Source organism: Cyprinus carpio, chromosome B12 (assembly GCF_018340385.1).
Source record: "Cyprinus carpio isolate SPL01 chromosome B12, ASM1834038v1, whole genome shotgun sequence".
Lineage (NCBI taxonomy): Eukaryota > Metazoa > Chordata > Actinopteri > Cypriniformes > Cyprinidae > Cyprinus > Cyprinus carpio.
This window is the reverse complement of record NC_056608.1, coordinates 34,362-59,471: the sequence shown is the minus strand read 5'-3', so window position 1 is coordinate 59,471 and position 25,110 is coordinate 34,362. Positions and strand designations below refer to the sequence as shown.

General features: G+C 35.9%; 1 pseudogene; it reads left to right on the top strand.

Annotated features, from left to right (window-relative positions):
• The first annotated feature begins 11,468 nt into the window (after positions 1–11,468).
• LOC109112845 lies at positions 11,469–23,820 on the top strand (annotated as a pseudogene).
• Positions 23,821–25,110: the final 1,290 nt, after the last annotated feature.

The window sequence follows — 25,110 nt, the reverse complement described above, 5'->3', positions numbered from 1 at the left end:
GTCTTCTGTTTTGTGATTTTGTTGAATTTCTGAACTGTAATTCCGTAAATTCCCCTTCCTGTCATTTCAGTTTGACTTCCTGTAGTGTTATTTCAAATTCACACAGCTAAAATTATGAATTATGAAGTATGTAAACTGTGTAACACAATGCATGTTTGTATTACCAAAGCTGTTGTACAGTCAGAGAGCTGGAGGTGAGTGAGCTGGGTGTTGATCAGATCCTATTAAGAACAATGAGCGGGACGTCCCATGGGACGGGCCAAATGAAGAGGGTCATCAGTCCTCAGATAGTTGCCGCTGTCATGGGTCAGTGGAGGGGAGCAGCAATTAAACAGCAGCTTTATGAGTGATGACCTACTTGTGCGAGAGGCGTGAGTTCTGCCAAACCTGTGTTTCTGAGACACCAACCCATTGATTCCTGGAAAAACAACACAAAGCAGTTTGCAATAAAAATACAAAAGAAACATCTATAAAGAGGTTTCTCAACAGGACATGCATGAAAAATCTTCTATGATTTCTACCATTGTTTCTATTAGGCGCACTCATTAAATGTAATAAAAGTAAATCAACTTTGACATTATTTATCATTAATAGACAAGCTATAATTACAACAGCATGAGTTAAAAATGAGTCGGCAATATTAATCTATACAGTCCTAAGTGATAATTCTTCTCAACATTAATGATGTTTCACACAAAATCACTACAGCTTAACATTGTGGTGTATAATGGCATAGAAAAGGTTTTTTTTAATTAATGTTTTGATGCCAATGACACCCCACTTTGATGATCCCAAAGGAAACCCCTTCCTTAAATATAGATATAAAGACATCTATATATTTTCATCAATGAAAACCCATTTAAACTGTAAGAAAAATGTTAAAGGGATAGTTCACCCAAAAATGAAAATTCTGTCATTAATTACTCACCCTCATGTTGTTCCAAACATATAAGACAAATGAAGATATTTTTAATGAAATCCGAGAGCTCTCTGACCCTCCCATATACACAGCAAGGATCCTAACACGATCAAGGCTCAGAAACATAGTAAGGACATCATTAAAATAATCCATGAGACATCAGGGATTCAACCGTAATTTTTTGAAGCTACGAGAATACTTTTTGTGCACAAACTAAACAAAAATAATGACTTTATTCAACAATTCGTCTCCTCCGCGTCACACCGAGTATCACAACATATGCTCGTGCTTTGATCTGAAGTTAAAGGGGTCATATGATGCGATTTAAAATTTTCTTTTCTCTTAGGAGAGTTACAAGGTCTGGGTGAATAAAGAAGATCTGTAAGTTGCAAAGACTGAAAGTCTCAAATCCAAAGAGATATTCTTTATAAAAGTTGAGACTCGTCCACGCCCCCCCGCCTGCAATGGGATGGTTCTTTCATGACACGCACATATATATCTAAGATGTTTGTTCAAGGAGGTCCACTGAAACGGCTATTTCTCCGCTGTAGTATTGTTGTTGCTGCCGGCACCATGTCATATAGACGCTGTGTGTTTCACTGTGAAAGCTAAACTACTTTGTTTGGCCTTCCAAAAGAGGACGATATCCGCTTCGTCATGCCTGGGGCTGATCCGTGCTGGTCGCTGAGGAAATACATCAACTTTGCTCTGTGGATCACAGAATCGGCTTTCACCATGGACAAAGCGAAGTCCAGTCCGGGGTCATCACATGTGGTTGCTGCAAGCACAAGGTACGCTCCTTCGTAGAATCCGGCTTCTGCTCACTCATGGCCGTGGTGTGTGATGCTGTTTCATTGAGAAAGCGAAACTACTTTGTTTGGCCTTCCAAAAGAGGACACGACTAGAAATCATGTTTATATCATGTTTATAATGGGTTTTATGTTTATGTCTTTTCGCTTCGGCTGGACAAGGCATCACAGTATAGTAAGGGGCGTTACATTTCCGTCACACACTTGAGGCATTCGGCCAATCACGACGCACTGGATAGCTGGCCAATCACAGCACACCTCACTTTTCAGAGAGATGAGCTTTGTAAAAATCTACGTGTTTCAGAAAGGCGGGGCATAGAGGAAAAAAAATAATGTACAGTATGTGGAAAATAATGTGTTTTTTTTAACCTTAAACCGCATAAACACATTTCATTACACCAAATACACAAAATAATGTTCTTTTTAGCAGCATCATATGACCCCTTTAAACAAAGTAAGCGCGTGGTTCTGATGACACAGAAGAGCATTCAAAGCATGCGCATACGTTGCAATACACTCCAAAATAGCGCTAGGGTGACGCGGAGGAGATGAATTGTTGAATAAAGTCATTATTTTTGTTTTGTGTGCACACAAATTTTTTTCTCGTAGCTTCAAAAAATTACGCTTAAACCCCTGATGTTACATGGATTATGTGTTCCAAAGTTGAAGTAAGGCTTTATGGGAATTGGTACGGGTTGGGTGAACTATCCCTTTAAGCATGAGAATGTAAGGACAACTTGGTGTTTCTAAAATTAAAAGCCATAGCAAGCAAGCAATAAATAAATAAAATAAATATGTATAATAAAATAAAATAAAATGTAAAAATAAAATAAAAAACTAAATAAATACATTTTAATGTATCTATAAATCTGAATGTATTATTGAACTTAAATAAATTGCTCCTAATAGCACATCATTAACAACACCAAGATCATAGGTTCAATTCTCAGAGAATGCATGAATATATACATGTATATAGAAATTTAATATTAACCCACAAGCATAAACATTCAATTTTTACTTGTTCTATAAAAATAAAAGTAAATTTCTGGGAGAACTGAATTTGCAATCTTTGTCACCCCATATAGATAATAACACCACTGTCATTTAGTTTATAACGTTTCGATTATAATTGTTTTGTTGGTTATTTTATTTGAATCTTTTTACTACCAAAACCTAAACTTTCCTTGTTTAAAAATAAATAAATAAAATAAATCAGATGACCATCTCATATCGAAACATAAGTATGACTTGATTGGGACTATTCAAACTCATTTTTCATTTTCTTTTCAAAGCTAGTTGTTCTACTGGACTCCAAATTAATTTTGAAGGTTTTCTGAACTATAATAAAACCAATGTGACTGAATTTGGACGGAACAGACATTTCAAATCTAACAAAGAATGGTTTTAAAAGTGACACACTTAAGTTCATAATCCAATGTAACATCCACAATGGCCACAAATGGGACGCCACAGGAAGTGCTGTGGAATTAAGAGACACCCTGCGCAGCAGGAAAGGTGACGCCAACAACGGAGCCGATTACTGGCCCATATCTCCATACTCATTAATCCGGCGGACTTTTCAGAACAAATACAGGCAGATTTATGAGGATAACAGCTCTGTTGTCATGATGTTTTACCCCCACCCTAAAGTGATCTGTAATCCTCACTATTTACAACAGTCTTATTAAACAACCATACCAGATGTGTTCTGGCTCACAGGGAATCAGGTCAGACATTCAGCAGGTAGTAATCTCTCTCTCTCTCGCTCGCTCTCTCGCTCGCTCTCTGTGTTAAATGAGCTTGTTTTGAGTTGAGACCCATCTCAGATACTCATGTGTCCTAAAAACATCGTCCTTTCAAAGCAAAACCCCTTTCCACCTATTTAAGACGTCACATAAATAATAATATGTCACATAATAATGGGCTCATATTATATTCCATTGTACATCTATAGTGCTAATGTGCTTAAATGTTTTATTTTAACATAATCTGTTAAATACAGTACATGTTAAATAATCTATTTCTATGTCAGGGATTGCCAAACTGGAGGATTCAGTTTTAGGGAATCTTCAAAATATTTGAGAGAAGAAAATTATAGAGTTATTATTATGTACTTTTAAGGGCTGTCAAAGTTCATTTGCAAAAAAAATTGTGTGGGATGACGTTTATTGTGAAAGAAAATGTATTGCTTTAAAAAATACAGTACATCTAATAGTGTATAGTAAAAGCTCAAGTTAATATTTTGCAGATAATATTTTAATAATTTACTGTTTAAGTGCAGTAATAAAATAAAAGACAAATATTTAATTTCTCTTGAATGTTGTGCTTGCCAATTTCTGCATGAAAATTGTTTCAAAATAAATCTCAATAAATAAAACAAAAAAAAAACAAACTTTTTTTCTGAGTATTTCCAAAAAAGGGATGTCCACAATTAATCGATAACATAAAAATTTGTTTAGAGGAAAAAACACAGAATTATTCAGTGCAAATGACACTCTCAACATCACACTGACTAGATTTTTTAATCCATAAAAACAACTTTTAAAGTGAAATTTCTTTCTTACACCAAATGTTTTTCAGAGAATGAACTTTTGAGGAATGAGGTTTTATTTGACAACTAATAAGCATTAGTGATGTTCAAACCCTTCATAATGCAATGTTCTTTTTAATAAAACTAAATGTCAGTGGACATTTATGGAGAATACAGTATTTATCCTCCATGAGTCGTGACTTGGATAAAACACATGCAACTGAAAGGCAGAAATGTTCCAGTTAGGTTTGCAGGTCAATAGTTATCCAGCCTTAAATCTTCTGACAGCACAATCTAAGCATCTTTAGCGCCGAATTAAAGTGCCTGTCTAATCTGGCTTTCATCTTACGAGGGTTTTGTGCTTCACAGGATGAGTAGAGTGATTAACTCCAGCTAGGAATACAGGTGCTGCACAGAGGAGCTTGTCCAACACCGGCATTGGGACGATTAACTGGGTTATAGTATTTGCGATTAGTGTGTTTAGAGACCTGAAGAGAGGACTTCAGATGAGCCCAAACACAGGGACAGCCAGGAATAAATCACGCAGACTTAGAAATGCAACCTTTTTTAGTGATTAATTAGACACAATGAAAGCATGTCTGCTTTTTTTTACAAACTGAATGCATGTAAAACAGAAGCTTCTTGATTTCAGCACCAGCCAGAAGCAGAAGCAGGAACAGAGGCTGCAGTCTGCTCTAAAACTGAAACACAAAAGCACTTGATCCAATAATCTGCCTCACACCTCTCACTCCAGCTTACAGCAAACACATTCACAATCTGTCTGTGCTCATGCTCACGGATGTTCTAATACAATTCCCATTACGTTATGCAAAAATTATGTTCATTTTTACAGTGTTTTAAAAACATTTCTTATGTGAAGCTTTAAATATCTTTCAACGGATGGTTCACCCAGAAATGACCAACATTTGATATTAACAAACTGCTTTGATTTCTATGGAACACAAAATGATCCTCACTGTAAAAAAATAAATAAATAAATAAAAAATAGAAGAAGAAGAAGAAAAAAAAAAGATTTCTGCAATTAGTTATCACAACTTAAAATTCAACATTAGAACAAAATAAATTGTTCATGCTTGACTTAAAATGATATGTTTAATTTACTTAATTAATAATTAAGTTATTTCAACATATTTTAAGCTGTTATACAGTAACTAATTGAAGCAACATTTTTTTTCATTATCTTATTCAATGAAAATGAATGTGATCAAGATAAACAATGACCATAAACTACTCTAAGAAAATTGATATACTATTTTTACTCAGAAATTGCTAGGAAATATTACAAATAATTACCAAGAAACATTAAATTAATTAGAATTTTTTTAAGTAGAAAGACTTTCCAACAATCCAATAAAAAAACTGTATACTGAACTACGAAAATGTACTGTGCTTTTTAAATATAAATAAATATTAATATATTAATTATACCTTGATCATTCATGTTAGTTATTGTTTATACTATTATTTTAGTTTATTAACTACTTTTAACAAATGCAACGTTTAAATTTTAAAATGTTGTAAATGTTGAAATTAATAATCTAACAATGGACAACTAATTCTACAGCATTTATTAAACTTATATGTAACAAAGTGTTACCATTTAATATAAATTCTAACAGTTGCTTAGATGGCCATCTTTAAGGTTCTACACAAAGGCCATAGCATTGCAAATAGAGAGTAGCCTACACATGATATGTAAATTGTATTAAGACTCTCACATGTTATGTCTTTGTATTTTATGAGACCAGTTTAAAATATGCAAATTCACTGGTTAACGAATGCCTAAAAGCGACCAGCTGGATACAAACTAATGCAAATACATGATAACATAAACATTTGGGTCAGACTTGCGTGAGTTTTGGTCAAAGCGTGTGAGGTGCTGCTAATGTTCGTGTACTCTAAGCAAACATACTGCTGTCTTTTCTTCACTAATGCAGCATCTAGTCAATATATGAATTACTTTATAAAGATATGAAAACATGTAGGCTACTGTAGTGTACTCACTATTTCGTTGTCTGTTTTTAATCTGTAGGCACAGTGGCGGACTGGCCATCTGGAGCAACAGGATTAATGTTATTGATGTTGTAATTTATGAGTTTTACAACAATAGCACTGTTTTCCGGTTTGTTAATGTGAAGCCAATTTGAAACAATCTGGGCTGCGTTTCCCAAAAGCACTGTAAGCCTAAACTGATTGTAGAACCATTGTCACCAATGGTCCTATGATCAATTTATGCTTATGATACTTTTGGGAAACACAGCCCTGTATTGTATAAAGTGCTTTAGACATGTGACTTTATATTACAAGGTCATCCAGAATATTTTTTTCTAATAATCCTTTTGTTTTCCACAGAAGAAGTGAACTAATACCGGTCTGGAATGACCTGAAAGTTTGTAAACGATGACATAATTTCCATTTTTGGGTGAACTATCGCTTTAAGGTCTTTCTTGCGGCAGTGCAAAAGGACTACAGGGGACAACAAAGCATGGCGAGGATGTTTTCAGTAATGTATGACATGAGAGCCTTGACGTCTGAAATATTAATGTCTGTTGGGGCGCAAGCTGGTCATTAAGCACACGCGTCACCAGGCTGTCGGGGGTTTTTTAGCTGCTTTTCCATAGTGCATGTTGCCCAGTTAGAGATGCCAATTCATTGGTTAATTCATGAAGCGCTTGTCTTTACTTCAGCCGCAGTGATTTCCCTTGAATGACTTTGAGAAGAAAGTTTGAAAGTAGAAAAAGCCTGTTTATTTTGAGCAACCAATGAAGCTGTGATGTTTTAGATGCAAAGCTAGCCATTATATTTCCATTGCGTTACACTAAGCTCATTGTGACATCATCAAACTGTGCATCGCCGTGCTTCGTTTTCCTCATCCGTGTCACATACAACATTAATCCATGATGAATAATAGACTGTCAATTGCCAAGCGAGCTTCTGAATGTAGAAAGGCGCTATTCTAATGGTATTTCAGTCTGCCCTCTGTGCAATTATGGCAGGCCGCTCCATCCTTCAAAAGATTGAAAGGTTTCGTCTGCAACTTTATCTTACTGCCTCTCGACGCAAACAACAGCATATATCTCTTGGAAAACAACCTGGGATACAGATTTTGGTTGGGCGTGCGTTGCCTGCACACAGCAGAAAATGAAAGCCAGCCAGCAAGCAAAGCAATTATTTCTTATTTGAACATTTTAAGAATGGGATTTTAGGTATGGGTGAGAGGTTTGGTTAAGCTCTGTTGATAGTTATATTTTGATGGTTATAGTTTTTTGTAAACAGTGTTTTCTAGCCTGAAGGAAATAAATCAGTCTTGCTGCTCACTGGCTTTGACCCAGGGGTCACATTTTAATAGATGGCTACTTCATCATCCGGCGAGCCCTTTTTGGACTGCACACAGAAGACGAGCGACCTTGTTCTCTGATCCTTGAAAACAAGTTACATTGATAAAATAAACAAATCCAGCCAAATATACTGCCATGCCACTTACCAGCGCATTCAGGTGATATGCCATGGTTTAAAGAGTGCTACTTTTTTTGGTTGATTTTACAATTATTTAATGTCTTTTTTTTCTATATTTAATATTTTACAAAATTAAATATAGCATTTAAAAAAACACATGTAACAAAAAAAGTAATGCACTAATAAAAAATGGCTTGACACCTAAATGCATTTAGAAAAATACGCACATAGAAAAATTATTTTTTTATCATGCAGTCTCATTATTGTTTAGATATGATGCTTATACAGACAAAAGTGGTGGAAAGACAAATTACATTATTATATTTGTGTTGTATTGCATTATATTTACACTATGTCATACATTATCATGATGTATTATTACATTAGTATAGATTTGAAGAAAACACAACAAATTTTGGAGAATGACTAAGTACGGCTCTTTTAAAGAGAGGGCACGTTTAACCTTTTGACCCCGGTCACATCTGCACTCGGAAGATGGGAGAGATAAATCACAACATAAACCAGACAAATCAGCACAAAATGGCCATGTAATGCATTTACCCTGATGCTGTCATGATGCAGAAAGGATCATTAAGGGTAATGCAATAAATATCAGAACTGTAAAGCTATGAAATGTTTTCAGTGTTTACTTGATATAGCATTACTGAAGTCTGCTTTTGCAGGTAACAAAATCACAGTTATATCTGCCCTGTCCAGCACTTTGTCTGTCATCTGGTCCCTGTACATTAATGATAGTGTCCTAAAAATAACAGTCGTATGTAATAAATGTCTGCAGATGCTTTCTAACGGAGAGCGTATACACTGTCCTCATGTGCCTGTGTGAAGTATAATGTGATCACCAGCTTTACTGTGCTGATCTGATCACTGTACTACATGCCAAACCAATTAAGAGATCAAGAACACCCGCCTGACATCTTGAAACGGTTACAAAGGACGATTAGATTGCTAGGATCTGGTCGAGGGTCACAGAAGGAGGCCTTTGCTCTGCTGGAGGTCTGAGGAGTCATGCAGAAATTTGAAGGTTTTGATGTTTTATAGCCTTGAATGCAAATCCAAATCTAATCCAAATATTATCTTCTGAAGCCGTACGATAACTAAATTTAAGTCATTATTCACAAAAAAATTCTGGGATGGGTCAATGGAGCTTCCATATTGGACTGGTCAGCAGTTGAAGTCTTAAAAAAATATATATATTCATAACCGATTGTAAAAACTTAACTTGCTTATGGAAAACACATTTCCGAAAATTGTAATAGGACAGTGCATCTATAAGTACCAGTAATTTACCATATTTGTGAAGCTTGGGGTATAGATTTGCAATATAACCTTTCAGATTTAGAATAGAGCCAGATATGTGTTAGAGCCCAGAATTTGGGCTTAGCTGGATAATGCATACTTATGTCACCCCTGAAAAGTTAAATAAGTTTAACCCAAACATCCCAGATATATGTTTCAAATTCCAGTTACCATAAAAATACAAGTTTATCATTACCAGGTTATCACACTAAACTGACTGACATTTGTCTAGTTATTGCAAGATGTTTAGTAGCATTCTACCAGAAGAACATAGGAGGTCCATTCATTGACAATTGTTTGAAAGCTCAGGCACATTACATTGTATTGGAAAGAAAAACTACTAAAGGACTACCATAAAAATTGGGATCTGTTTAGTTTCTGGAAAATAACCAAATATTGACCCAGGCAATAAATGCCTCTCACTCTACTGATTGATATGTGTTGCAATTTTGTATTTAAAAATATGTGGATATCTTGGCCTTGCCTTAAATTGATTGTTTGGACGCTTTCGGGGGTGGGGGGAGTTAAAAAAAAAAAAAAAAAAAAAAAATATATATATATATAAAAGTATTTTTTCTCTGGATATTTTCATATTATCTTCCATGTTTTTTTCCCCAATATATATATATATATATAGATATATATATATATCTAATATATATATATATATATATATATATATATATATATATATATAGATATATAATTAATATATATTTACCATAGTTGTGAAAATAATAAAATTGCCAAATACAAATCAAACAATGCACTGTCTTTGTGCAGTCATGTATGCAAAGGAAGGCAAGAATGTTAAAATATAAATTTTCTCTAAGCAACTGGTCATATTTTTATTGGGAATCACTTTGCCATAGCTCTCGTATAGTCATTTAAATTTACGCAAATTAAAGGGATACTCCACCCCAAAATGAAAATTTTGTCATTAATCACTTACCCCCATGTTGTTCCAAACCCGTAAAAGCTTTGTTCATCTTCGGAAAACAATTTAAGATATTTTGGATAAAAAACCGGGAGGCTTGTGACTGTCCCATAGACTGCCAAATAAATAATAACAGTGTCAAGGTCCATAAAAGATATGAAAAGCATCGTCAGAATACTCCAACTGCCATCAGTGATTCAACCGTAACATTATGAAGCGACGAGAATACTTTTTGTACACGAAGACAAAAAAATTCACGACTTTATTCAACAATTCCTCTCCTCTGTGTCTCTTCAAATCAGTGTAGCGCCATTTTGGAGAATATGAGTTGAAGCCGCGCCACAAGGATATGTTTTCTACATGTATTTATCCTTTGATTTGAACAAAAAAACTGCACATCTGTGCAGCGCGGCTGACACAGAAGAGTTTAAGCTTAATCTGGTTGTGTTTATATTATATTATATGGAGTTGCGGTGATGCAGAGAGATACAAAGGAGATGAATTGTTGAATAAAGTTGTTATTTTTGTTTTCTTCGTGTACAAAAAGTATTCTTGTCGCTTCATAACATTGCAGTTGATCCAATGATGGCAGATGGAGTATTCTGACGATGTCTTTCATATCTTTTCTGGACCTTGACACTGTTATTTATTTGGCAGTCTATGGGACAGATACAAGCCTCCCGGTTTTCATCCAAATTATCTTAAATTGTGTTCCAAAAACAAACAAAGCTTTTACGGGTTTGGAACGACATGGGGGTAAGTGATTAATGACTAAATTTTCATTTTGGGGTGGAGTATCCCTTTAAAAAGTGTTCACAGGACTTTGTCAGTTTGGGGCAAGTTGTAACATTTTAACGACAACAATGTGTTATAAATGACCAATGACAACAATGTATTTTAAAAATAATTTTTGTTTAAAGTATTATATTTATTGTTTTACATTTTTTTGTTTCCATGTTTTTGTTTGTTACCTTGTTTTGCTATTTAAAGCCTGTAATCAGGCTTCGCTGTGAGAAATTACCCTGCATAATATGGTGACAGGTGCTGTGTCCTGAACAATAACTAATCAATTTGAAAACAAGTCATCTAATTCAATAGTTTGAAAATTGCCAATACTTTTTTGTATCCAAGAATAGGTTATATACAGAGCATAGAGTATATATCATGTACAGAAACTTTGTTTCAGAAATAAAATGTGTACTGGAGTAAAAAGTGTGAAAACTTCTGTCCTGTTTTAATATATTTAAATATGCACATAACTGAATGAGAGTTGGGAAGTGCACCAAATGTGGACTACATTTTATGATCCCTTTTTTTTGCGTTCTCTGTTTGCACTTTTCTGGGGTAAACAACCCTACTATTAACCTATTATAAGGAGAGAAAATATTAATGCACATTACTATGTCCATATAATGGATGACATATTTCACCCCATGCTCATCTGATGTATCAGCAGAGCAGCATTAAACCCGCCTTCAGCCGTCACCCTCCAATCATACTCAGCAGCAGCGCTGCGCGCACTTTCATGAATGAATGAGAGCGGCTTCAGGACAGCAATCCTCCAGGGACAGTCACATCCTCGCTCTTCTGCACGGATATTACAACCTCTGTCTCTACCGTCCGCGCAAAGCATGGAAGTACGAGTCCCCTCGATCTCCCTCTGACATGATGACACTCTACAAAGCGGATTTTGTTGAGGAATGCCGCTCCGCGAAGCGCACGGAATGGGACGCGCCCGCTGTCATTCGCGCGTTTGGCTTCCAGCTGGTCAAAGTGAAGCGAATAAAGTCCTGAAGAGAATGGCCGTCTACAGAACGTCCTCAAAGGGATGGCAACTTTTAGCAACGCGCCCCTGGACCTCCGGAGACTCTTGCAGAGACTAGTCATCATGTTTTCCTTCAGCATCATCTGCGTCTCGATCCTCTACGTTCTGCTGGGATGCTGCGAGCCGGACTTGGTGGACAGTTCGCAGAACTCACCGCTGGGATGGTACAATAAGACCGTGCTGAGAGAGACATTGACGGCTCCTCACTATGTGGCGGATGATAGCGTGGATGGCAACAGCTCAGGGAAGGAGTGGAGCGCGAGCCGGCGCCTCCCGGACGCGCTCATCATCGGAGTGAAGAAGGGAGGCACGCGTGCGCTCCTGGAGTTCCTGAGGCTTCATCCGGACGTCCGCGCGCTCGGCTCCGAACCGCACTTCTTTGACAGGCACTACATACGCGGACTCGGCTGGTACAGGTAATAAATGCATGTTGTTATGTTTAGCCCGTTAATGATTGGAACTGCAATATAATAATGCTTTAGAGTACTTTAAAGTAAAATTAAACACTGCATTCGGACTTAGAGCATGCTAGATCAATGTATGCACCCAAAAATGAAAATTGCGTCGGGGGTGGGGGGATCCTTTTGTACTGTTAATTAGCTGGTGTCATGAAAACAAGCAAAGTTTAGTGATTGACACTTAAAGGGCAAGTGCACCTACTATTAAAATTCTGTCATGAACTACTCATTGTAGTCGGTACCGATATCCTCGTGGGCAGTGTGCCGACATAATCGGGTGTCCCGAGTTCGAGTCCCGGCTTGTGGACCTTTCCTGTTGGAACTTTTCTGATACTTTGCTTTCTGTCTTTTGTTCTTTTAAAATGTAATGTTAAATGAAAAATAAATCTTAAAAAAAAAAAAATAAATAACTACTCATCCTAATGTCACTACGGAACACAGAAGATATTTGGACTAATCTTGGGTTTCGAACAACATTAAATTTCTTTAAAGGACAAAAAACACTTTTTAAAAAATATTTTCTTTTGTGTACAGCAGAATGAAGTCACGGAGAAAGTTGTGAAATGACTCAATGGTGAAGTATTTTTAAATCAATCAATCAATAAAAACATTACATACCAATAAGAAAGTAACAACATCATAATAGCAATGGCTGCAAGAGCTAAATAAATCAGTGCATAGTCAAAGTAAAATGCAACTGCATTTCCTTGGACAGTAGGCATCATAATCTTGCAACTGTTACTGTAAAACTAAGCAGCAACTGTTATCTAAGAATACAATACAAAGTTACACATTTTATTTACAGTGTACTTAACACTTTCCTAAACAGTTTCTTTAGGATAGCTTGTGTTGTAGTACATTCCTTTATATTATTATGTAATATGTTAGCAGGCACTGTTACATTTGCACAAGTTAACACTACTGTCCAAAAGTGTGAAATTCACCTCTGTGTGACCTCAGTGCAATCTACTCCCAAAAGCGTATTATTTGACGAGGCGTGGTATCAGTATAACACTAGGCCATATTATGATATTCGTAAAGGTTTGAGTGAGAAAAATAATGCCATCTGGCTATTGCAATCCACTGAAGTGGGGCTGGATAGTTGGCAGTGTTAATCATCTCTGGAGCTGTTGCCAGATGTTCCTTTATATTGAAAACACTTGTGTCGACTGCTGCATTTGAAATGTGTCTTGGTATCTTGAAACATCTAAAAGTGTCTGGCAAATTTGGTGGAAAGGGAATTTAGTCTGCAGTTGTTGGGAATGAGGCATCATGTCAATCGGTTATTTATTTGCTTCTCTAGAAAACAGAGTGGCAGGTTGATCAACAAGCCCATTGCAGATTCTGTCCGTATCCTCAATAAAGTCTCACTCTCAATTTTATGGTTTGTCACGCTGCCTTTGAGCTGTTCAGAGAGTTGACAAAACTCAATTACTTACCTTTTAAGCAGCTGATTGATTGCTTTGTCAATTCAAAATCAGCCTGTTTATTGTATTTTGAGAAGTTGAATGGTTTTTTTGTGATTTTGAAATAGTTGCAAGGTTGTTTTTTGTCTGTAAGCATATTGCTTTGATATTCCTTTGTGTTCTGCACATAAATCCCCAGTGTTCTGCTCAGAGGAACGAGCCGAGAGCAGGCAGATTGTCATCTTCCCGGGACCAGATGGACCTCACAGCATGACGGGCCACTTGACATTATTGTGAGACCCGTCAATTGATCTTTAACCCGAGTCACATTTTCCACCAAACATAATGATCTGCGCCAGGGACTTCATATGGTCAGAGGAGACACAGATAAGCAGCCAAACGCAGATACTGGAATCTGTCCATGCTGACTTATTCAGGTCTAATGGAATGGACTGGTCATTAATCTTGTTATCAAGCGTAGATTAAATCTGTAGGTGTAGATGGGGGTGGGATGCTGGTTTTGCAATCTCAATTCAGATCTTTTCCAAAGAGAATAAATGGCAAAAGAGTGCGGATAAGATCTGTAACAAGGCCGAGGTGATAGATGGAGTTTTGTCCTTATAGTGTTTCTACCATTGATTAGTGCCAATGCTTGACCTTCACTTCACGCTAGAATTAAACCGGTTAGATTCAGTTACAATTAGCAAGAGATTTTATTCTGCTGAGACTCCCGAGTTCAAGTTTCAAACGCCAATACTGTCACTTTCCTTTAAAGAAATCTATTTGCTGTAAGTCACCCTCAATAGTGCACAAGAAGGAGGGCGAACGTGAACAATATGTGAGATCTAAACATTATCCATCACGTGAGAGCTTTGAAACACACATTTGCAGTTTTTGAAGTCTGAAAAGCATCAATATATTGATTCAGAGGTACTAGAGGCTCAGGCGAGCCAAACCGAAAATCTCAAGACCGATTTCCTGGAACCATCCGGTAAAATAAGCAGCGTGTTTTCTTCAGTCCTTCTGGAATGCACCTTCACTGTGATAATAGTGCTGCGTCACACGCTGTAATTTGGTTTGCTGATGTTGCATCTGATGTCATCACATTATGGGAATTCATTTGCAATTCATGGAGCGGTCATTAAAATTGGCATTTAAATTCATACCCTTGTATTCAAAGCCAAACCTTTATTTTGGCAAGAGGGTTTGATTTTTTTAACGTGCATATGTTTACGCGCCAAAAAACGTAATTAGTTTGTGAGTATCCTTGGGTTTTGTTATGCAGAAATAAGACATGCCTTTATAGCAGTTCATAGGCTTGTCCCGAGAGGAGCTTTTTGAGGCCATTAATTATTAAAGCACTGTCTATATGAGTAGTGCATCTACTTCACAAGGACATAGACTCATCAAAATACTGCTGCTGAATAGGATGGTGATATTAATAGAGGAATACAGGAGCTTTTACAAATGAAAACGATGAGATTTTGCAACTTCCACATGCTTTTCACAAAAACACAACTAAACAACATGATTCGTACTACAAGAGTCAGATCTGATTGTCAGTTATTATATATAACACTACATGAAATAGATGCCTGATGGCATCATGTGGGAGTCTGGTGTGAAATGTTTGTGTATGTATGTTTATTTTGGCTAGGTGTCTGTATTGGCGTGAGTAAACTGTAGTTTATGGAATCAACATAAGGCTAGATGGTCCAATGGTAATTCAGCTCTCATTAGGTGTCTCAGGGGAGTGGGAATGGGGATCTGGCGTCTGAGCCCCTTGATGATGGATGTTTCTGGGAAGTGGACAGGGCACAGTTACAACTGACTGGCTCTTTAATGGCCTCTATATGCAAAGAAACGGATGGTTGGGTCCAAACACACACACACGTGCACACACACACACACACACACACACACACACACACACACACACACACACGTGCACACACACACACACACACACACACACACACACACACACACACACACTCACACACACACACACACACACACACACATTTCCTAATCCCCATTGTCTTACTGCAAGTGCATATTCCGTTTTGCTTTGCAAAATTTAATATAAAAAATTGGTTTCATTAAATTGTTTATTTTTCACGAATTGACAAAATTTTAGCATCTCAAAATGCTTAATTTTCACAAATTATTCCAAAGTGTCAGTAGTGAAAAATGTTTAAGTATTTGCACAAAAAATGTACAGTTCATAACACGTCGTGCATTTCAGTGTTTTTATGTTAGTTTTTTTTTTTGTTGCAGTTAGTTTTTTATTGGTAATGTACTGCATGAGTCAAATACCAACTATTATACACTATAAACAAAGATTATTGGAGGACATTACACAAGAAAATTCTATTTTGTTTTGTCTACTTCGAAATTTCATGTTGAATTCAGTATTACTTGCCATTCCTTTGTCATTATTAACGAAATTTACTAGACATGTCTGACCAATTTTCTTATGTATAAGAAAATTTGACCAATTCCCTTATACACACACACACACACACACACACACACACACACACACACACACACACACACACACACACACACACACACACACTACCATTTTTAGATCTTCTGCTAAACAAGGTTGCATTTATTTGATCAAAAATACAGTAAAACACGAATATTGTGTAATATTATTATTACAATTTAAAATAGCTGTTTTCTGTGTGAATATACAGTATTTTCAAAAGTTCAGTCCATTTTACTAAAAATAATGAAGTACTTCAGAATGTTTTTAAAAGTCTCTTTTGCTCACCAAGGCTGCATTTATTTGATCCAAAATGGTGTAATATTATTATATTTTAAAATAGCTGTTTTGTATGAGAATATGTTAAAATATAATTTATTGCTGTGATCAAATCTGAATTTTCAGCATCATTACTCCAGTCTTCATTGTCACAGATCCTTCATAAATCATTCAAATATGCTGATATATGCTTCTTTTTGCCAAAATGTTAAAACAAAGACATTCAAGCCAATTCTATTCTTTAAATTGTAATAACGCACCTGTCCATGAGCGCCCAGGTGTGCGAGAGCTGTTTATTCGTAAGTCAGCAATTCTAAAAATGAAAAACGAAGGCTTCATCATCCCATTAAACAGATTCATTGGAATGAAAAAAATTCCTATTACATCCATTGCTGTAGTTGATGCCTGGACAGAAGACAGGGTAATTGCCTCACATCTGTTTGTGCACAGCAAGCTGCTGATGAGGCCATAGAGTGGCCCATCTACAAACTCCACCTGCCACCCGCAGCAGCTGAGGCCCGCATTACCATACCCCCATCATGATCAATACCCACGGCACCATTTGGTTTATTCAGGATACCTCAGAGAGGCCCGGCCAAATGCAGCCTCAATTAGAGGAGACCTATCCAACGGCTCCTGTGGGCTGCTGGGATTGGACGACACAGAGTGATGTGCCAAACAATGAAGCCGGTTTAGGTCTTAGGGGAAATATATACTGCTTAGATTGATCCGTGAACATCTAACTAACAAAGACTTACCTGTTCTGAATCAGGCCTGGCTTTGTGTTGGATTCTGTAAAATGTGTCTACTCTATTGTATTTTAAGTTTTAATTCTTCAGAATATCATGCCGGCTATTCATATAACCTATCAAGCATTTGCCCAGATTACAAAAAGGCTGTTCAAGTTTTAGGTAAATTCTCACAAGCAAGCATATATTCAATATAAACTGAATTACTGACTTCAACTCACAGACTAATCTGAATTAAATTGATGTTCCTTTGGATCAGTATCTTTGTTCTTATCTTAGATTGTCTCAGTTAATTTAAAGCAAATAAGATTCTACTGAATTGTGTATATATATTCACTAGTGTCCACAATAAAAAAGTAAAGATCTAGTAAAACATCAGAAATATATCTATTTATTCCTGGTTTTAAGAAACTGAGTCATAATCGGCATTATTTTAAGAAATGTTTTAAAGGTATCTTTTCACAGTAAAACATTTTTAAAAATATAAATTCAGAAATATCACTGATGTTTTTGTGCACTCACACGTCATTAAAGGTCAAATTATACTTTATTTTATGAGCCTTATGGACACTTTTCCTGTTGATAAAATGTTTTTCAAATATTTAATATGCAGTGAAGCAACTTTGTTTTTTTTTCTAAGAAATAATTATAAAAGACATCTACTTAAAAAGTTTTAGTTTAAAGAATTAAATTTTTTAAAGAGCCTTTTTATGCTATGGTGTTATATCACCCTGACATTTTTCACTTTATGCTCGCAAAGATATCACAATTGTTTCAGGAATCAGAAACATGCTCATCAGAGGAGGTGCATTTAAGTTACTGTATACATGAATTGCATTAAAAGTGTGAATGTAAATAATATTGTTATTATACAATAAAATATTATTGTATATTAAATAATAATATGGTATTGTTGGATAAGTTAATAGAGTGAAAAATAATCATTGACTCATATTCCAATACTGCATTCATTCCTCTGTATCCCGTAATGTTCAAAGGTCGGTGGACATCAGAAATCCTTGCATTAGCTAGAGGACAAACTCTGAGGGGCACATGCAAGTACGAAGCGGTCAGATCGCTTGAAGCAAGTGAATAATTAATGGAGGGATCTAATAGACTTGCTGGCCCCATAATAGGCATAGGTAAACAGGGAAGTCTTTAGGCTAAGTGCTTTCTCAGATGAAGTCATTGGTAATGCAGGTAGGTCTGGGGATTGGCAGGGCTGATGTGTTGTTGTATCGATAGGAGCTTGCGTTGCAGGGACGGCTGGCACACCGATGTGAGTCTGTCCCCTTGCTAGAGGACACTAGAGGCATTATATGGCCCATCCTCAGTGACCTATCAGAACAGCATGACGGACAGTACGTCTTTGTCATCTCTCAAATGCAATCTGGGTCTGACCGACTGAGCCTCATACATTTAAAAACGGTGTCCTTGATTGTGGTAGAAAGTTTGGAATTACACAATTACTTGCTTTTTTAAAGGTCTACTTGTAATGTTAGTAAAAGCCTTGTCGTAAAATATCATATGTATAAAACTATAACTATATAATATATGTGAACCTGGAGCACAAAGGCAGTCTTAAGTCTCGGGTATATTTTTAACAATAGCCAAAAATACATTGTATGGGTCAAAATTATTGATTTTTATTTTATACCAAAAATCATTAGGATATTAAGTAAAGATCATGTTCCATGAAGATATTTTGTAAATTTCCTACTGTGAATATATTAAAACTTCTTTTTTGATTAGTAATATGCATTGCTAAGAACTTCATTTGAACAACATTTAAAGGTGATTTTCTCAGTATTTATATTTTTTTGCACCCTCAGATTCCAGATTTTCAAATAGTTGTATCTCAGCCAAATATTATCCGATCCTAACAAACCATAACATCAATGGAAAGCTTAGATGATTTATAAATCTCAATTTTCTAAAATTGATCCTTATGACTGGTTTTGTGGTGCAGGGTCACATATAGTTTTTTTATTACCATTTTCATTTTATGAATGGTAATATTCATCAATTTTTATGTCCAATAGTTCACCCAAAAATAAAAATTTGCTGAAAACCATTTTCATTTTAAATCTAAAATGTAGATGAGTTTGTTTCTTCATCAGATTTGTAGAAATGTAGCATTGCATCAGTGTCTCAGCATGCTCTGCAGTGAATGGGTGCCGTCAGAATGAGAGTCCAGACAGCTGATAAAAACATCACAATAATCCACACCACTCCAGTCCATCAGTTAACATCTGGAGAAGCCAAAAGCTGCATGTTTGTAAGAAACAAAACCTTTTTAACTAAAACGAGTCCATAATAACACTTCCTCCAGTGAAAAAGTCATCTGGTCTGAATCAGGAGAGAAACATGCACAAATGAAACACCGTTTACAAGCCAAAACAGCTCTAAACAAATATGTGGGTGGATTTTGATGTGAGAGGACAACAGGAGATGGTCTTTTATTATGTCATTATAGATTACAGACCTGTATTTTAAGGTTTAAAGTTAAATGCATTAATGATGGATTGCATGAGGATGAGTACATTTTCAGCAGATTTTCATGTTTTCGTGAACTGTCCCTTTAAGAAACAACCACTGTGAATTTCATTGGCCACACCCCACAGGAAGTTGAACCGCAATGATGTGAAATTTACAATTCAGAAAACAAGTAATGCATTCTGTTTGTCAAATATAAAGAACTAAAGATAATTTCTATAGATGACAGATTTGGCCTATTAAACTTAAAAACTTTTTAATTTTCCTCAATTTCATTCGAGGCTTTGTCAAACCATCAATCAAAGTTTGTCTTGACAAAATTGCCAGTACAGTTAAAGATGACACTTATTACATCTATTTAGATCTATTTCTTTTATTTATTTTATCTTCTATTAGATATATTTCTTTAAATTTCAGTTCATTTTAATTTTACTTTCATTTGATCCACAATTCCGAATCCTGTTTACGTTCAATTTTAATTAAATAGTTAAAGAGTAAAAAAAGAATAATACTGCTTATTCTCCTCATTGGCCAGGTTTCTGATCACAATAGGCATCACTGACATGGAAATGTCTTGCATCCATGCATTTATCAACTATGATGTCACCAAATCACAGAAGTTCAGAAAGAGTCTTCTTTGTAGTTTAGTCTCAGAAAGTTCTGATTCATCAATCATTTTTATCTTCTGATAACAGATCAGAAGAACTTTGTTCCTCATAACATAATGGCTTTTATCACCACAGAAGTCATTTGTATTATTTGAGCACATTCTTCATTATTTACTTTGTCTTGTGTTTGACTGCTGCTCTGTTCTGGCATTACATTCTGACGCTCAGTTTTTGTTGGTCTATTTGACTTCTCAGAGCTTGATAGATTTGGACTTGGAGTCCCTTAAATAGACATTAGTTGTGGTCGTGTAGCAAAGGCAGGTGGGGTGCAGGTGGACTATTAAAGCTTGCGCCTGTGAGCCACTTAAAACAAATGAGTCCCATCTGCCAACGCTAAGAAAGACATGCGCACATTCCATTTGTTTTCCTGTGTATGTTGGTAACCCGCAGTGATTGATGCTGGCTGCACATCTGCACGATAAGCAGCATTACTGATGCACATTCGGAGCCGGCTGACTTCTCATTTACAGCCAATAAGAGGCACAGTGGAGCGTGTGGCCCGGGCTGATCTGCTCGAGGACAGAACGCTGTGTCCCCTCATTAGGTCATGTGCTCCGGGCTGCTGGGGGCGTGATGTGATTTAGATGATCAATACTGGGCTGGCAGTCGCAATCCAGCTCTTAAGTAAAACAGATGTGTGGAAACACAAGATTGATGGTGGTAGGGAAGGAAAAGTAAGTTTCTAAAGTAAGTCTATTTACTTGATGACTTTCCTAACTCTTCTTTATTGGTAATCAGATTAGAGTTCAAAAGTGCAAAAAGTAGGCCTATGTTGCAGTTTTATTTTAGTATCAGTGATATAAAATAATACAGGTTTTGTTAATATTTAGAATAAAATGTTATTTTTATATTATATTTTCTGTTTTTATTTCTGTTTAATTTTGTCATTAGATTTTTTTTTTCTTTAATTTTAATTATTTGCTTCAACTTACTAAACAAAAATAAGAAATCTTGCCCTGGCAACTATAGCTGAAATAAAGAAAAGTTTAATGTTTTTTATTGATTTTATTTTATTTTATTTCAGTTGAGATGTATTCCATTTCAAGAAATGTATTTTTTATGATTTTAATTTAACATTAATAATAACCCTGGTATTTAGATGTCTGAAGGGACTATTTCAGATTGAATTGTCATTTGTTTACTTTAAAATGTATTCAGTTAGAAAAAAAAAATGTCGACATACTAAGTATACAGCTTAAGTAACACTTTTAACCTGTGTTACATTCCGCTGTTATGTCCCAAATTAGTTAACATTAATTAACATTCATTTTTTTTACTTTTTGGCTGCAGTTTTAACTATGTTTACGTTATGATAATGTAGGATTTGTTTATGTTCTTCATGTAGTCTCCTTTTTTTTTTTTACAATAATAAATGTTTAGATAAGAAATGCTTTAGCATTTTACATTGTATACAATAGTACACAATGTACTACAAATAATATATGTTCTTACTTATTCTACAAAAAGAATCCACGTGCAATCATAAAAAGTCATTTTATAAACCCTGTTCTGAAGCAATTTTTAAACAGCAGAAGTAATTTACTTTTGCATTTATCCTAAGCCAGATGCTTTAACTCTTACAGTTTTAATATGTTCATATTTTATGGTGAACTCTATGTAGAAAATCCATATCAGAATAATAATTGGTTTCTTATAGCACGATTCTTTTAATATTCTAAATTAGTTTTAATATTTGTATAATTTTTCCATTTTCGAAATGTTCCATTTTAGTTAAACTAGTAATTTTGTTGTTTTTGTCAATTTTATTTAAATGTATCTATATATTTTTTATTCATTTTTAAGTTTTAGCTTTATTCATTTTCATAACCTACATTAAGTTAAACTAAATAAAAATGATAAAAGTTGCTTTTGCAAATAGCTTAAGTAATTTTTTTTTTTTACCTAAGTTATACTTTTTATTTTATTGCATTTCAGATAAAAAATTTTTTTTTTTCATTTTGTTGCTTCAAGTTTAAGTTTTAGTTCATTATAATAACCTTTTGATACACCGTATTCTAAATAAATGCCATTTTCTCAGTAAAAATTAAAACATTTAAAAACTAGTTAAAACAAGATACATTTACTCAAGCCTAGGCTTTCCAGAGAATGAAACTTCAATGTACTAAATGTACTTTTGACTTACTGCACAGGTTACTCAAAACAAGTGCACATTTCTGTTGGAGAAGTAATCAAGTATCCCTGCTCTTCTCTCATCTTTTAGGAGCACGATGCCTAAAGCCCTGACCGGGCAAATCGTGATGGAGAAGACGCCCAGATACTTCGTCAGCCCAGAGACGCCGGGCCGCATCCACACCACGTCTCGAGACATCAAGCTGATCGTGGTGGTGCGAGACCCCGTCACCCGCGCCGTTTCAGACTACACCCAGATCATCTCCAAGACGCCCGACATCCCCAGCTTCGAGAGCCTGACATTCAAAACGAGAGCCTGACGTTCAAGAACCGATCCACGGGACAGATAGACTCTCTCTGTGTACGCCAGACACCTGGAGCGATGGCTGGCCTACTTTCCGCTCTCGCAGATCCATTTCGTCCACGGTGAGAGGCTGATAAGCGACCCGGCGGGCGAGTTGGGCAGAGTACAGGACTTCCTCGGCCTGCAGAGGATCATCACAGATAAACACTTCTATTTCAACAAGACCAAGGGCTTCCCTTGCCTCAAAAAGCCAGAAGGCAGTAGCAAACCCCACTGTCTGGGCAAAACCAAAGGCAGGACGCATCCCAGAATCGACCCGGAGGTCATTCAGAGCCTGAGGGAGTTCTACCAGCCTCACAACCTCGAGTTCTACCAAATGGCAGGCATGGACTTCGGATGGCAATGACCTTTTTTGACCATTAACACATAACGGCTCTATACTGAGGCTTAAGATTAAACTGAGTTGGTCTAAAATGTGATCGAAGTGAAAAACGATATCCTAGGATGGTCAATGGCTCTGTAGCTGTTCCAATCAATGCGTCTGCCAGATAAATAGAGGTCTGCGCACTTCAGGTTACAATAGTCTTTTCAGACCGTCGGTGTGAGCTCGAGGGAACTGATAGAAATGACCTTAAATCATCGGTTTCAGTAGACACTTTTCTGCTCTTGCCATTTTGATGTCTTTTTTTATGTTGCTTAGTCAAGCTTCAGTCATGTTTGTTCCATCCTTCACATCAGAAAGAGTCTGGATTTGAAATAAACTGTGTAGCATAGATGTATAGTTGCAGTATTTACACAGAACAGAAACAGACATCGTAGCGCCTCTGTGTGGGCTGGTCTACAATCACATTCTACATCCAGTGGCTCAAATTGGTTTTGATTGCCTGCTGTAATTGGTTCAGATGTAGACAATATGCATATGAGGCCGGTCCTTTTGAATTTCCCCTCTGCATGCATGAATTTGCTGTAGTCTGAAATGCAGCCCACTAGAAAGCCAATAAATTATTTTAAGCTCCTGTGTAGTTGTTTTTGCTTTGTTTAAATCCCCCAAATTGGTAAAATGTAATATATATGTTAATGCAAAGTAATATATTTCTTTAATGTTTCACATAATTCGGAAATAAAATGATTAATTGCATCACGTCAACAAAATCCCCTCACAGTGCTTTTGGCTAATAAGAGTGCAAAAGGTGAACTACCATTCAAAAGTGTGGAGAGAGTTTGATGTTTTTAAAAGAAGGCTCTTCTGCTCACCAAGGCTGCATTCATTTAATCACAACTACAGTAAAAACAATAATAACGTTAAATATTTAAAACAGCTTTTCTATGCCCCAATTTATAACTGTGATCAAAGCTGAATCTTCAGCATCATTACTCCAGTCTTCAGTGTCACATGATCTTCAGAATTCATTCAAATACCTTTTTATTTGCTGCTCAACAAACATTTCTGATTATTATCAATGTTAGTTGAGATGCTAAATATTTTTGTGGAAACCATGATACATTTTATTTTTCATGATTCTTTGATGAATAGAAAGTTCAAAAGAACATCATTTTTTTCTCTCTACTGTATCAGCCTGTAGGTAACTTCATTTACTCAACTATGATAGTTTCATCAAATGGTAAATCAATATGCATAAGATTTATTTTTATATTTTGATTCAACCTTTAATCAATATGCATGCACATCCAGTTTTTAAGCAACACAATTGACCCTTAACAAAGACCTGTCCAGTTCAAGCGGCACGTGCACCGTTCATCTATTCCTCTTTACTAGTTATAGCATGAAATAAACACGAATGAACATCAGAAGACGTCAATACACACCATTTTTCAAGTTTGAGTCCATCGACGTTAATCTACTAATGTTTTGTTTGTTTGGTGGCGTTATGATTGGTCAGATCACCTGTCAATCAAACTCCAGTTAAGGGGTTGACCTTGTTGTGTCACATGACGATTGGTAGTACACGAAAAATAGACATTATTGTATATGAAATATAGGCCTATGATATGTGGGCTTTAATTGACACACAACTTTGATTATTTCTGAAAAAAAAATTTTTTTAGGCAATGCCTGTAATGTAAACAGTGGGGGGGGGGGGGACAGTGTGGTCACAGTTAAGAGGCACTACTGATAAACACCTTGCATGTTATTTTAAAATAATCAGAATAATTACAACAGAAAGAAAGAAAGAAAAATAATAGTGGGGACAAAGTTAGCAAGCAAGCTGGTCAATTATGTACCTAAAAATAAACGAGGATTTTCCAACTTTTGAGTGATTCGTTTTATTAACGTTGTCATTTTA